Source organism: Antechinus flavipes, chromosome 2 (assembly GCF_016432865.1).
Source record: "Antechinus flavipes isolate AdamAnt ecotype Samford, QLD, Australia chromosome 2, AdamAnt_v2, whole genome shotgun sequence".
Classification (NCBI taxonomy): Eukaryota; Metazoa; Chordata; class Mammalia; order Dasyuromorphia; family Dasyuridae; genus Antechinus; species Antechinus flavipes.
Window position 1 is genome coordinate 572,361,998 of NC_067399.1, and position 16,965 is coordinate 572,378,962.

General features: G+C 35.1%; 1 protein-coding gene across 1 annotated transcript in view; it reads right to left on the minus strand.

The window, feature by feature from the left end:
* Positions 1-15,518, minus strand: part of CTXND1 (cortexin domain containing 1) — a 100,821-nt gene extending 85,303 nt beyond the window's left edge. Inside the window, exon 1 of the mRNA XM_051981156.1 lies at positions 15,275-15,518. The gene's annotated coding sequence lies outside the window, so the exon portion shown is untranslated. The remainder of the gene's footprint in view (positions 1-15,274) is intronic.
* Between the last annotated feature and the right edge of the window lie 1,447 nt (positions 15,519-16,965).

Genomic DNA, 16,965 nt, shown 5'->3' on the forward strand with positions numbered 1-16,965 from the left:
CTATTAAATACCAGGTAGAATTCATTCTTTTTCCTTTAAATAATTCAATCAGAGACTAAGGGCATGGGAAGAACTAATTTCTGCCTGGAAACAGGCTCCTGAAAGGAAAACCAATTTCTTTGAGTATTGTCCTTAGCATTCTGTGCCTAGGTACATTGTCATAGATATAGCAGGTGATAAATCAATATTAGCCAATGGACTTGCATGAGCCCCCTAGGAATGAAATATCTTTCCAATTTGTAATATTGCAAATGGGGAACAGAGCTATATCATATAATGAAGAAGTTTTGTGGAGTGGAACATACCTAGCCTTGAACTGCTTCAAAATGAATGTAAAATTACTGTATATTTGAATTGGCTTGAGTGAAAATGAATTCTCCTTGCCTTGGAGTTAGGTATATCCATTGTGGATGAGCCCTAGGGAAATTGAAGAGTTGCAGAATTCTGGACTGACTTTTGTGCATTGTGGGATGATTACTAAATATAGATATACCTACTCTAAAGAGAGGAGATTGAAGTTGAGTTCTAGAATCTAATCACAGTTCTCTTCCCCACCCAATCTTTATTTTCAAAAATAGAAAAATAGAGAGATGACCTTTACATCATTGAAGTGAATCAGATTCTTCCAGGTCCCACACAACACCCTGAAAGTAAGTTAGACACCTTTTGAAAGCTACATTATCTCTAACAGGTCACCAGAGAATCCTTATCTGAATTAAGGTTTTAATATGTTACAGGTCAAATTCCATCATGTTTCAATCAATTTGAAAACATAATCTAAGTTATTTGGGTGTACTACAATTTTGCTGTTTCTAGGATGACTTGAAATAAGGTTTATTAGTTAGGTCTTGGGAATCTTTTCACTATACTCATATTTCCCTTAACATTATATTTGTTGTAATATTTGAGCCTTAAATATAAAAGCTGAAATGGCTCCTTCTAACTTCTATTGACAGCAACATAGCCTCTGTTTTTTTTTTTTTTAATCCTCTCACTGTAGGACACAGTAGGCAGTGCTCCTTGGCTTGTAACCAAATGCAAATGCCAATTAGCTGACCTTGTCTCCAACTGCCTACTCTGTCTTCTGTTCTTCCTATTCTACTTCTTACTCTACTTCTGTCTTCCTTGGAAGTTGTTTCAGGGATGTGGCAAGCTTAGCCATTCTGAAATGGCCTTCTTTTTACTTGGGTCAATTCTTAAACACTCCTGAGGTTCTGATAGTTGTGGTGAAAACAGAAGGAATGAGTCCTCTGCTCAAAGACCATCAATGGCTCCATATTGCCCATCGAATAAGGTTCCAATTCCTTCAGCCAGTATTTGAGCCTTTAAAAATCTGACACCAGTCTAACTTTATATAGTACTACTCTTCTCCACTCCAGTCAAATTATACTCTTTTTAAAAAATCAACCAACTATTTGAGTGACTTTGCCCTAGCTGTTGCCTCCCTCTCTATTTATTTGATGAATTCTGATCCAGCTTTTGGAACCCACTCAAATGCCACCTCTTGGCATTTCCTGAGTCCTCTTGTTGGTAATGACCTTCTCTTTTGTATCTCTGTATCTCTTTTTGCTGTAATTCTCTAAGTCATTTATCATATGATATTTTCTGTTATACTTTGCTGTTTTGCCTATTAGAATTATAAACTCCATGGAGACAGGGACAACACGTTAGCTAAAATCTGTATCTCCCCCAGGAAAGACTTAATAAATGATTGTAATATAGCTCTCACCTCTACATGATACTAATTGGTGCTAAAATCATGGTATTCAGGGGCTCACTTAAGTCATTGCTTCTTTAAGCATAGGCAGCGGTACACCAGGACATTGTGGGTACAAGGGAAGGATGTAAGTGGGAGACAGTGGGGGAAAAGCACAATATTACAATTAGCCAATAAATGAACCCTAAAACACCTGAGTGAAAATACTTTTCAAAGGTGCCAGATGTACTCTGTAGGAAGTTACCTAGTCACAGCAGAATGCTCATTACTTAATAATGCTCTTCCTTTTTCTGGGGATGGTGGGGAATCAGGTAGGTGAGAGTGGGATAGGATAAGAACAAGAGGCTATTAGGAGATGCCAGCTACAAAGATTTATATTTCTGGACACTGAAAGGATATGCTTCCTACCTGGTCTTGAGAGGAGGTAGAAGGCTAGCAATAGTCTGGGTGATGGCATGAGCTGGAATAAAGGAAGTTAGAGTTTTGGTGTAGAGCACGTCTCAGATTGAATCAAGGACAAATTCAGAGCTGATATCATTTATCTGGCTCTGATCACCCCAGGGTCCCCTCCACTGTTGCTCAGATATCTGAACCAGATGAAATCATTCTTATTCCCTCCTACTCTGGGTGATGCAATGGAAATGAAAACCTGAAATGGAAACCTGGTTGGCTTTCTTCATAGTTTGGGACCTGGAATCTTAGAGACAGCAGGCAGTTAGAAATCATCTAATGTAGTTGCTTCGGTTTTTACAGATTAAGAAACTGACTTTCACAGAGGATCATAGGAGATATCAAATGCCATAGAATAGAGAAAGTCTTCTCTGGAATTTATTTATTAACTAATCTTCTCTCACACAGACTTCTTGAAAAGGTTTCTTTGTTTTTATTATTATAAAGTCATTATCCTAATATCTATAAAGTTTAAGAAATGTTTTGATAATTATATTCCAATATGATTGATTCCAAAAAGGGGTTTCACTACCCCTTCTTAAAGGGGACAAAGATACAAAAAAGATTTAGCATCTTTCTTAAATATTGTTTTTTCATGGGGACTTATCACCATTTTCTAGCAACTTAAAATAGTTGATCACACCTGATTTGTTGGTTAAATAATATTTTTGCTTACAATATTTTACAAATTATAAAAGGCAGTGTGGTAGAGTGGATAGAAAACTGGCCTTGGAAGAAGAAAAACCTTATTTCAAGTCTTGCTTATAATGCTGATGATTAATTTGGAGTAAATCACTTTGCCCCAAGCAGTTCTCAGATTGATTCTGTTTTGCATTGATGAAGGAGATTTCCACACTAGGAGTTCCTTAAACCAATGCTATTGCAAGATGGTCAAAACATATCCTCTATAAAAATATTTAAAGGATAATAATAGCAATTATTCTGTTATATAATAATAATAATGACAGTAATATAATTGTACTAGTAACATACATTTCTATAAGTCAGTCTGGTCTGAAAGTCAGAAAGACCTGGATTCATGACTTGCCACTGACACATGCCAGCTCTGGCACTTGGGCAAGTTAACTTTTAACTCTATGCTCATTTGAGAGTACATAACTCTACTTTCATTCGGATTCTAAATTTCAGGAAAGATGTCACCCAACACTGGTAAAAGGAATTTACTAAATCAGTAAAATCATAAGTCTCATTGCTGTCTATATATTTGCATTGTGAAATAAATAGACTATTTCATTTGTGCCTCACAACAATGCTCCAAAGTAGTTACCACAAGCATTATTTTTCTCATTTTATAAAGAAAATGTCTTTATCCATAGTAATGCCAGATCAATAATTTTATTAATTTCTTCTAAGCATATATGCTTTATCATATATATGATTTTATTCAGCAACTCAGTTGTATTTGTAGGAACACACATACACACACACACACACTTTGTCTTTACTTAAAAAAAAAGGCCATGTTGTTTCTTGTTTTTTATTACTTTGCATTCTTAAGGTTCTTCCTGTTCCTATTGTTAGCAAAAAACTATAAAGTCACTAATAAACCAACTGTCTAAAAATTCTATCTTCACATCCTGGGCAGGTAAGAATTATCTCTTCAAAGATGAGATCTCAAGTTCAATTATCAAATTAAAATTTATATTTGGCTTCTAACTCTATGACCTCTCTCCTTGATGCCTGAGAAAACCCTCTATCCACTGTGGCATGTTTTCACTCAAATCATATGGTATTTTGTTCCCTGAAGAATATTTTAAAATAAAGTCATTGCTCCAGGTAACAGTAAATCTGCTCATGTGGTGCTACCTAATATCCATGTGATGTTAGATAAGTCACTTTTTCTTTTCATTGTTCAGTCATTTTAGTCTTGCCCAATTTCTCATGACCCCATCTGGGATTTTCTTAGCAAAGACACTGAAGTGTTTTGCCTGCTCCTTCTTTAGCTCCTTTTATAGAAGAAACTGAAGCAAATAGTAACATGACTTTTACCTGATCACACAGCCAGTAAGTTATCTGAAGCTCAATTTGAAATGACTTTAGTCCTGGTTCTCTGTCCAATGTGCAACCCAACTCCTCTCTAGACCTCAGTTTCTCTATCCCTAAAGTAGTCACATTAGGTGAATGAGCATAGTATAGTGGAAAGAGTTCTGAATTTGGAATGAGAGGATCTCAGTTCAGTCTGATTGTGACACTGCTACTTGCAAGGGGAAATAATTGACCTGTGGGGAAATCATTGGATCTCTTGAGGTCTTAGCTTCTTCATCTGTAAGGTGAGAGGGTTAAACTGCATAGTCCTAAGATCTCTTTCAGTCTGAAATCTATAATTTTTATGATGAGATAATCTCTAAAGAGGCTTCCAGCTATAAATCCTACAATAGCCATCCAGTATTACAGCTTCCAGAGCATATTTATTTAATGCACAGAGAGGGGACCAAGAATTGGAAGGTAAGATATCCTGGGAGAATGTCTCCCTGGTTTCTTTAAGGAACCACAAGGATACAAACTGACCACAGTGGCTTCTAAGGCTTTCAAATAATTTATATGTTAATCTGAAATGGTCCTAACAAGAAGGAATGGGGTAAAGAGAACCAAGAGAACCGAATGATAGATACCATGTTGTTCTTGATCCTTGTAAACTCATCTAAGAGAAAGAAAACTAGTTTTTTTGAATTCCTATATAAGGCAAGTTTCTAGAATCTTAGGAAAACACTGAGTTTTGTTCTACCCCATTTTCAAGTTGTTTTGTGTTAGTAATTAGACATAAGGAGATTCACTCGTCCTTTTAGAATGCTAGTTAATTAATTACTAGCAGGATGCCAATATTTTTAATACTTTCTCTAGAATTCTTGAATCTTAAAGCTCTATGGAAACCTGAATCATAATCTAAAAGAATGTTTGGAAAGGGACCTTAGATGTGATTGCTTTACACATGGGGAATTTAGACCTAAGGGCTTTAAATTGATCACTCAAGATGCATTTATGAAGTGCTTACTATGTGCTAATCATTATGCTAGGCATTGGTGATGTTGAGAGAATGGAAGACCTGAGTTCAAATCCAGTATAGGCACTTAGTAAGTTGCATGACTTTGGGCATGTCATTTAACCTCTGTCTCAGTTTTCTAAACTCTAATATGGAGATAATAGGAGAACCTACCTGACAGGTAATTGTGAGGATCAAATGGGATAATATTTGGAAAGAGCTTAGCACAGTACCTGACACATAGTAGGTGCTTAATAAATGCTTGTTCTTTTTTCTTCCCTTGTTCTCTTTCTCTAAAAAAGACAAAAATCATAGTTCTTGAGGCATTTAACTGTTACAGTGAATAGAGCACCAGTCCTGAAGTCAGGAGGACCTGAATTCAAATCTTACCTCAGACACTTAACATTTCCTAGTGTGTGACCCTGGGCAAGACACTTAACCCCAATTGCCTTAACAACAACAAAAAAATAATAATGGTTCACATACACACACATACAGAGTGTAAAATAGCAGGTAGTCTCAGAAAGAAGACCCTAGCAGCTGGGAAATTGAAAAAGGCCCTATAGAAGATGGAACCTGAACTGACTCTAGAAGGAAGCCAAGGAAGCCAGTAGGCAATGAAGAGGAGAGAGAACATTGTAAGGATGGGAAATACCCAGTAAAAAAAGCATAGATACTGGAGCTAGAGTAGCAGATGGAAGCATCTGGAAAGGAATAAAGTATAAGAATATAAGTGGTAGTAAAAGTCCCAGAAGTGGAAAGCTTTAGATGTCAAATAGAACATTTTGTATTTTATCCTGAAGGTAATAAGGAGCCATTGGAGTTATATTGGAGTAAGAGATTAATGCCATTCAAACTTGCATTTTAGGAAAATCACTTTAGTGAGTGATATAAATTGACAAAAATTAATTAATAGGAAAACTGGGATTCAAATCCAGCTTTCCTGACTCTCAGTTCAGTATCTTTTCCCATATATCATGCTTTGTCTCCAAAGAAACCCATTTCCTTTTCTGCCTCCTTTTTGCTTAGACTGTTTCTTTCTCTTTTTTCTCTCATTAACATTAAACCTTTAAACTTTCATAATAATCCTTTCAGGATATTTCCTTAAGTGCCATTGAATAATGGAGTTGATTCATAATGTTTTAAATGTCTAGTTTATAAATCATTTATTGCAATTTTCTAATAATAATAACTAGCATTTATACAGCACCTTTTAGATATTAGTCGCAGGGCTAAGCACTTTGTAAATATTATCTCATTGGATTTCATGATAATTTATTCCTTTAATTTTTTTTAAAATTCAATTCCCTTTTAAGATGGAAGTACTTCTGAAAGGGGTAACATTGAATTAATTCATACTAAACTGCTAATTCATACTATACAAGATAAAGGGCAGCTAGGTGGCATAGTGGACTCTGGGCTGGAAATTCAAGAACTCCTAGAAGTCAGAAAAGCTTATTTTTCTGAATTCAAGTCTGACCTTAGACACTTAACTATTTGTGTGACCATGGGCAAATCACTTCATCCTGTTTGCCTTAGTTTACTCACCTGTAAAATGAGTTAGAGAATGAAATGGCAAACTACTCCAGTATTCTTGCTAAGCAAACCTTAAATGGATCATGATGAGTCATATATGACTGAACAATAACAACAACAACAACAACAAAAAACCCACAGAATTTGGTTCTTTCTCCATCACAGGAGGTATATCAGTTTAAGAAGAAAGTGAGAAGAAACCCCAGCAAAGTTAGAAAGGTGAAATTACTGCCACCAAAACCAAGCTTCACATATGCTTCACTATTTTGCTTATGGCTAGCCTTGAGTAGGAGCATAAATGACCCACTATCTTGTATTTATTTTAAGGTTGACAAGTTTGCAATCATGCATAAACTCTGTTTAACAGCTTGCAGAGGAAGTATTTAGCCTAGCCTTCAATGGATTTATAAATCATAGACTGTTAGTGCTGAAAGGGTCCTCAGAGACCATCTAATCCCACCATCTAATTTTTCAAATGAAGAAATTCCACTCCTAGATTTCCTTTCTTCTATTTTTCCCTTTCCCACTCACATTTTGAGATCTTTTTGTTTTTTCTAAGTTTCTTTTCTGAGAAATTCTTTCTTCTAAAAATACCCACCTCTTATGCCCTCCACCAAAAATAAGGCAAAACTGGTCTCACACTGGAAATAGTAATTATACTGCCTACAAAGGATTCCACTCAGAATAATACTTGATGATTTTGCCGGAGAAGATAAAGGATTATGTTAAAGAAGTAATATGTTAAAGAAGGTTTGATATTAACTTGGGTTGGAAAAAGGAAGGATGACTTGATCTTAAAACATTTCCAGATCTAAGAAATGAAAATATAATATGGCTCTTCAACAGCTATCTGATCCTCCTTCTTCTGAAATGAAGAAAAGTCAGGTTCATGAAACTATTAAACTATTTACAAACCATCTCTCTTATTCCAGCAATAAATCATTCCCTTCATCCTAGGAGCATATATCCTCTAATTCTAATATTTTCCATATGAGGCTTTGTTTTTGTACACCCCCCCCATTCAGATGAGATAAATAACTAAAAGTAAATTAATTTGGAAGAAATAGCTTCTAATATTCTAGAACATGGATGAAAATGTTACTTACTTTTGTCAGTGGTAATATACTTTCCACTGAGAATTTTAGGACCAGATTTTTAAAAACTGGTAGAGAGAAGAATTATACAAGAAAGGCAATACCAATACAATGATCTAATACAATCCCAAAGGATTAATGATAAAGCATATTTTTTGCCTTGAGAGAAAGAACTGATATAGTTTTAATATAGATTGAATCATGCTATTTTTCACTTTAATTTTTTTAGCCTTTTTATACAAAATGAATAGTATGGAAATGTTTTATATAATCGAATATGTACACCATATATCTGATTGCTTACCATCTCAGGGAAAAGGAAAGGGAAGGAGGGATAAAATTTAGAACTCAAAAACTTTAATTAAAAATGTTTAAAAAATTGGGGGGGGAGGGGAGAGACAGGAAAGGTAGTATCATGTAATGGAAAGAGTATTGTACTGAAGTCAAAACTCATGCCCTAACTTTACCTCTTATTGACTTGTCCTTTATAAGTTTCATTTTCTTCATCTGAAAAATGGGAATAATAATTCTCATACAACCTATCTCAAAAGTTGAATATATACAAAGTCTTTTGTAACTATAATATATACAAAGTCTTTTGTAACTATAAATCCCAATATATCCTATTGGTCCAAATATTGGCCACAATCATAAAATCATATCTCTTTGAAAGAAAAAAATGGACATATATTTTTTAAAAGAAATAACACACCATAAGCTTCATTTAAATCAGATTTTGGGGTTTTTAGAACCCATGTCCTAATATGATGCCACTTATCTTTGATCTACTTTCTTAAAAAAAAAAAAAAGGAACACAGGGATTATTTAATTAAATGCTGTCACCATCATATTCTATTATTGTACTAATGTTTAAAAACACTAGAAATTTAGCAATTCCATTTAAGTTCAATCAGAATGGTTAATTTGCCAAACACTATAAATTAACACTGAGAAGAAGAGAATTCTTTCCAAACATCATTTGATAAAATAAGGTTATAATTGGATTGTCATCCTTTGAGAGGATAAATGAAGCCAAGAGCTACCAGACCTGTACTTTTTGTGTATTGTCTTTATTATTAGAAGGTATTTCCTGTTTTTCCTTTTTCTGAGGTTACTATTAAATTGTAGTCTTCTTCATAGTTCATGAATCATCACTGAATATAATGGCATCCCATTATATTGCTGCTCTTGTTGGCATATGTACATTGAAACAATAAAGGTCAAATTACATTCCCATAAATAATAACATACATAAGAACTGCATTACACATGCATTAGGAGATGTTTTCAGTCCTATGCCATAACATCTCTGTATATGTGTCTATCTATCCATCTCTCTATATCTATCTATCTATCTATTCATCCATCATCTATCTATCTATCTATCTATCTATCTATCTATCTATCTATCCATCCATCTATCTATCCTGTTTGTCCATATATATCTACCTGTCTGTCTTTCTATCTACACCTCTGTATGAATGTGTGCACGTGTGCATATGTAGTGTGTGTGTGTGTGTATGTGTGTGTGTGAGAATGTATATGTAGGGTTTAGCTAGCTGTCATAGTGAATTAAGTGCTGGGCTTGGAGTCAAAAAGATCTGAGTTCAAATCTGACCTCAGACTTCCTAGCTGGGTAAGTCACTTCACTCTGTTTACCTGGGTTTCCTTATTAGTAAAATGAGCTAGGGAAGAAAATCCCAAACTATTCCAGTATCTTTGCAAGAGAGCCTCAAAGAGAGTCATGAAGAGTTGGACATGACTGAAATAACTGAACAGCAGCAAAAATAAATATGTATATATGTATACACACAAAAAGATAGTATTACACTCACTAGTATACATAGCTACATAGTTTTCTCCTTTAAAATGTCTGATTTTTCAATACCTGAAAAAGGATCTTTGTAAAAAAGAAAGAAAAAGATCTGTATTTTACAAGAAAGTAATATTTTGAGGACTTGCATATACCTCCCTTACTCAAAGACTACTTATAAAATAAGTAGCCTTAATTGTTCAAAGCAATCAATAAGAAGCAAAAGCAATGTCCCTAAAGTAGCCAAAAGAGATAGTATAAATCCGTTGCATAAAAACCTAGGTCTTTTTCTCCTAGGGGAACTTCCTCAGAACCCATTTGCTTTTCTTTTGTACACAATTGTAACAAACTTCAAATTTCCTATTTGAAAAGATGAATGGAGGAGGAAACATTTGAGGATTCAGAATATATTTCCAAAGGAGCTAGAAGCAAATGACAATCTTAAAGAGAAGGTAGAAACCAGAGAATTATTCTTTTTAAAAAATGTAAATGGGAGAATTTGGAAAAAAAAAACTTATGAGTAGGGTTATTTAAAGTAGAGGGCAAATACTGGTCCATGAGCTCTGAAGATAGTATACACTGGGCTAAAGTACAGTATCTGTTCAATATGGAGGGTACTGTGCTTGGCATTTATTAACTATTAAAAGAATTTATATTAATGCAGTATAATGTGAGATTATATAAAATGGAGAATTTATTAAACTGCTTTTCTTTTCCATTTTAGAATAGATAAGCAAGTAAATCTATTCCCTTATTTTCTGCATGAGCAAACTAGAACTCTCAGAAAAATAAAATGATATGTATATAGTCATTCAGGTAGCAGATAGTGGTCAGTATTTGAACTCTGTTATTGACTTCAAGTTCAGTTCTTTTTCCACTACAACTTATGTATGATGATGTTCCTTGAGTCAATTATATACATATATGCATATATATGTGTGTATATATGTATATGTTCATTGCTAATTTAAAAAGCTAAGAAAGTATGTTGTATTTTAAAGAAAATTTCTACAGCAAAACACTTTTTAAAAACTTATTTTATCACTTGAATAAATTTCAGTTATCTAGAATCTTTACATGTGTATAGCTGCTCATTCCTCAATTAAGATAGAAAAATGAGACATTACTATAGTCCATTGGCCTCAAATTCTTATTAAGACAATTAAGCACAGATTCTTGGAAAAATGACAGTTTTTTAAACAGTATCTTTTTTATTATAGCAGGACAGATGAACTCATTCTTTTTGGAGATCATTGCAGTGCCCCCAGTTTCAATTTTACTCATGAAAATAATACTAAAGCTTACTTTATCAAACATATGGGTTCTATGGATTTAATTATTCTTTGTATAATCTGAATGTTTGGTAGTAGAGATACTGATTAGAGATAGACTGGGAGCAACAAGCTAGCATTTTCAAAAGAAATGTCTCTTTCTATTAACATTTCTGAAATGCCCCAGGGATGTAGAGTCTTTTATTTGCAATTATTCTGTCTGTGACTTAGTTTGCTTTGATCAATGTGTCTTTTTCTAAATAATTAAGGTTAAAACTCAAAATGTTTACTTTTTCATAATTGTAAGTTTGTAATTTAATATCCTATCTTTTAAAGCCAAAGCCACAAGAATGTACCATGATCAACTATGTTTTAAGCTCAGAGAGAAGTCAGAGTTTTCATTATCGACAGATAATAAAATTTTATATTATGTATAGACTTACTGTTTTAGCTCCTAAATTATAACTTTTGCATATTTTGTTGTTGCCCTATCATTTAAATCACATCTAACTCTTCATGACTCCATTTGGGATTTTCTTGGCAAAGATATTGTAGTGGTTTATCATTTCCTTCTCCAGCTCATTTTACAAATCAGGAAACTGAGGCAAAAAAAATTAAGCGATTTGTTCAGAGTCACAAACTAGTGTCTGAGAACAGATTTGAACTGGGGAAGACAAGTCTTCCTGATTCCAATCCCAGCACTCTATGCCCTATGGCACCATCTAGCTACTCTTTTGCATATTTAATAATGTACAAATAATAAGACTGCACCAACTGCATGACTTTGGGCAAGTCATATTTCACATCTCAGTACCCTGGGAAATTCTCCAAGACAGAAAATTATAAAACTGTTGCAAACCTCCTTTAATAGAAGGCATCTCATCACTGGAAGCTACTTACACCAGTGAAATCTCAAGTTCAGCACAACATACTAGAGAGCATAGAGTATTAGATAAAGAATCTGACTTAGTCAGTTCAATCCTGCTTCTGACACATACTGAACTGTGTGACATTGGACAAATAAATCATTTAACTTTTCATCAAAGGAAGTTCTAGATTGCAAATTCTTTCCACCAAAGAAATCCAGTTTCAATATAGATATACATAACTTCATGTATATACACACATCCTTTTTGGCTCAGACTTATGATCCTGTGATTTCACTGGTGTAGGAAACTCTCTATTTGAGCAAATCTACAACTCATTGGTAATCTGTATTAGAGTGTGATCTGGGAGTACAGAGAGGAAGTTATCTGCCCATGGTCCCATAGCTGGCATTGTGTCAGAGATAAAACATGAACCCAGGACTTCCTGATTCTCAGGTCAGCCTCTCTGTTCTGTTTCTCTCTTAAAATATAACATGGCAGAGTGGAAACTTTGATTTACATCCATTCTCTGCCAATTGCTTTCTCTTGGATATTGGATTTCCAAATCTGTAAAATGAGGGGGTGGAATGGATATGTGGGTGAAATGATCTCTAAAGTAATTTCTATCTCTAAATTTCTGGTCATATATATAACCATGCAAAGGTAATGATTAGAGCTGCATTAGAAATCATGATTGGTGAATTTACAATTCAGTATAAGTCAGTATTCATTCAGGTACCACTAAAACTAATGAAAGGGTTTAACAAAATTTTTCATTTCAGACCAAATAAAAATTTATTTGCTCTATATCTTGTCCTGTGTGTGTTTCCCCTCCCTCTATTTTTTCCATAGGGATCATACATCTTGAAAAAGTTCACTAAAGCATGTTTATAAACAGCCTTAATCAAAACTAAAATAATAAATTGTATTTATGGCTCCTCGATTTTTAAACTTATGATGTTCAAGACTTGAAGTGAATTTTCCAGAAGAACTAACAAATCACTTTCTAATAGCTTTCTGATGTCTGCTTAAATGAGGAAGAAAAAATGGGGGCAAGGGAAAGGAAAAACAGAAACGTAAGAAAAAAATTTCCAATAGAGTCTAAAAAAACTAGCATATAATAGATCTTAGTTCAAATTAAAAATGGAACGATTAGCTAATATTGATCTGGAGTCTATCACTGGTTAGTTTATTTGGTGCAGTGCAAAGAACATTGATCAAGAATCAACAGACTTGGGTTCGACTCTTTATTCTTGGTCACTTTTTAGCTGTATGACTTTGGGCAAGGCACCTAAGGTTCCCAAGCCTTAGTTTTCTCATGCTTTCCTATCTCCTAACATTTTGTGAGAATAAAATGATAATACATTTATGAAGTGACCATAATAAAAAATCCTATGTGAATATGAGATATTACTGTTGTTGTTTTGCTAGCAAATATAAACCTGCAAAAATAAAATTATTGTACAAAGGTGGGAGAATAAGGTTGTACTCTCCAGGGAATATCTCTCACATAACCCTTCAGATTACTTAGGGGTTGTGCCTCTGTGCAAATCTCTCCTCAGATAAGAAGCAATAATTCTGTCATCCTATGATAATCCTAGGAACAATATGCTGAAAATTGGGTAGGCTAGATGATAGCTACCTAGTGGTAAATTATAAAGAAAAAACAAGGAAGAGTTTTTTCCCTTTCCATGGTGTTATGGGGTGAATCACCATAGCCAATGAACTAGAATGGAAGTCGGGCCATGAAGGAAAGCTCTGATTCTCCTAATTTTTTTTAATTTCTCTGCATTTCTTGGTCTTATTTTCTTTCTACCACTTATAATAACTCTCCACTTTACCCACTATACTAGAGTAAAACCAATGTGCTCAGAGGTTTAGTTTCATCGTATACCCAAAAGAGTACTATCATAGAATTGAAAAAGTTTTGAGTAAGAAAGTATCTCAGAAGTCATTTAAAACAACCCATACTCAAAGCATGAATCTTTCCCAAATTGTCAGGAAATGGTCATCTAGCTTCTGTTTGAAGACTTTTAGTGACAGTCAGGTACCTACTCAATGCAGCATCCTATTTTGCTTGGTACTGCTGTCATTAATAGGAAGTTTTTTTTCCCTTACATTGAACTGAAATTTGCTTCCCTATAACTTTCACCTATTGATCCTAACTTTGCCTTCAAGGATCCAGCAAATCATTCTTTCACATGAACTTTCTCACACATAGAACTTGAACCAAGATGACTAGGTTTTGTGTAGATTACAAGGCAAGAATAGTCTTTCAGCTGAAACAACCTTCCAGTTGGAAACACTGAAAAAAAACTAAACCTCTTGTCTGTTGTTATTAAAAGCAATAAGATAAGGAAAAGAATCCATAATCTCTACTGGACTTGGGAAAATATTTAACTTTTGTTCTTCTTTCATGCTTGCAAACCCAAAATGGCAGCCATGTTGAAGGTACTCACACTAGTGGTCAACCAAAACAATAATAAGCTGTCCACATTCATAGCCCACATCTACTATGCAAATTCAATAGACCGCTCAGCATCTTGAAAACTTTCTCTTAGAAAATGAAGTCATTTATACTGGGAGTGGGGGTCAGGAAGGAGGAGAAGGAACTAGATTAAAAAAATTAAGCAAAATTTCAAAAGGGAGTAACATCTTGAATATGTTACAAGGCAAATTCCAAGTGCCGTAGGCTAATTACAAATAAATTAGAGCTTTAACAAAGTTCCATCTGTGTTTCTAAAGTGCCCAGTCAGAACAGCTTACCAAAGTATCAGAATACAGGTCTGGTGCAAAAAAAAAAAGTGCTTCTTTCAAACATTTAACCCTTAGAACAAGAGCTACCAAAGTGGCACTCCAGACCCCTTCTCACAGAAAACTAGAAACCTAAACCTGATTCTGGTTAGCCAAGTGAGTAGAGATATTGTTTGTTACCTGTCTAACACTTATATTGAGTTATTAACGCTACAGACAGTTAAGCTAGCTGCTTGCTGCTTTTCATTTGCAGTGTATAGAGTATATTTCAATGCCACTCTACTGGTATGAAAAATAGTTTGCAATGAATTATAACGCATAATAAATAATCAATATCAGTGAGCAGTCTGGTCATCTTATCACAGCAAACAAGAATTCTTCACATGCACATGTGCATGCACACACACACACACACACACACACACACATACACACACAGAGTTAACTGCCAGAGAGACTAAGAGAAATAACTAGAGAGAGCTACAGACCTAACAGTTCTTGTTCAGAACAGGACCAGCCAGCACAACCCTTCCTCTGCAATACACAGGCAAATGTAGCTGGAGATACCCAAGGTTCCCTGAACCTTAGCTCAGTTCTTTCCCCAAATTCAGATCAAGGAGAAATGCCCAAAGCTCCGGCTGACGATGCCCCCCTTGCCCAATCTCATTCTCCTCTAGTTCCTGCCTGGCTCTCCCCACAAAGCTGCAAGGCATCCTTCCCTAGCCAACCCAAGGAAACAGCCGGTGCCTGCTGCAGTATCCCAGTCACTTACTGCAATGCTTTCTTAGCTGTGTGTAAGTGGCTCTTCTCCCAAGCCCCACATGGCTCTGTCAGCTGGCGAGTTGCTGGATCCAGCACAATTCAGCTCCAAAGGATCTGCATGTTGAGTATAATTGCATGCGATCTTGACTGAGAAATTCTGGCTGCAGTGACTGCTCACCCTATCCATAGCCTCTGGTGGATGCTAAGTAAGCAATCCACTGGGTCTTCATAATGAAAGAAAGAGAGGAGGCACAGCTTTGGAGACCAGATAAGAAGGTTTTCTATCAATAGCCACAGCATCCATAACATTTTAAAGGTAAAGAAGCTATATTCCTCTCACAACGTGTTGTCTGGCTGAATCCCCTAAGAAACTGAAGGGCAAACCTTAGCATGAGTGGCAGAAACAATTTTTGAAAAATGCTATCTGGGAATTGCCTGACAGCATTTCAAAAAATCAGTGAAAGAGTTCTACTTTAGTTCACACTTTCAAAATTTTACCCTTTGAGGAATGGGACTGGGGACATTTAAGTGTAAGTCAATGGCATTTCCCAGGCTTATGACATTTCCATGTGACTTTTCTCTAACCTCAGCCCCTGTGACATTTTTATGTAGGCATTTTTTCCAACTCCTTATCCAAAATTTCATGAGTTGTTTCATAAACTATACAATATGTTTCTGAATTGTTATTTCAACTGAAGTTAACTTTTTTTTTTAAGTCCCAGATAATATAGGAGAAAAGCATTAGTTCTCCGGGCTTATGCTTTGAATGTAATTCTTAAGTAGAATGGGGATTTATTTTTTCTTCTCAGCAACAGATCCTAAAATTCCAAGGAATTTGCCCATGTGTCAGCAGGCTCTTATGGTAATTGGAGAACAATTGCCCTTAATAACTAGGATGTCATCTTTTGGTGAAATGATTTCCAATTCCAATCTGGTGATAGTTAGAAGTCCCTAATTCGAAGGTAAATTCTTAATGGTGATCTTTTCTTAGCTATAGCTCTGAAGGGAAGTAAACTCTTGAGGAAAGTAATGTGTCTCACCATGTGAGAAAAACAAGATTTAAATTTTCCCCATAGGTATAGGAGCATCTGCCCTCTGGCATATACTATAGGGTAACCCTTTTTTGTTCTTTATACTTCCCCTTGGTGCAATCAGCCACTCTCACCTCTGCTATTGACTCAAATCACAGTATCCAGCTTCATTCTCTCTTCAGTGTCAAAATCACTATTAGTTCAAAGATTTGATGAGTTTGTGATTTTCAGCTGCCTGCTGGGTATCTCCTCATAGATGTCATGTTGACCCCTGAAATACAAGATGTTCAAAACAAAACTGAGTTCATCTCCAAAAACCCCATGTTTCCTTATTACTTTCCTATTTCTGCTAAAGACACCCAGTCAGCCAGGCTTAAAATCTTGGAGCCATCTTTGGTTTCTCTGTCTCCCCGACAATACCATCATTCAATCAGTTGTCAAATTCTGTTAATATGACCTCAGCAATGAGACCCGAACTTGATGCCTTCTTCCCATTTCTTCTGCCCTCACTATCAGTGAGTCCCTCATTACCTCTTATTAGGCTTATTATAGTAGTCTTCTGGTTAGTCTCTTTCCATTCTTTTTCTTTTCTAATCTATTTAATATACCACTGCTAGAATAATCTTAGATAATCATAGGTTTTAGAAACAGAAGGGACTATAGGGACATC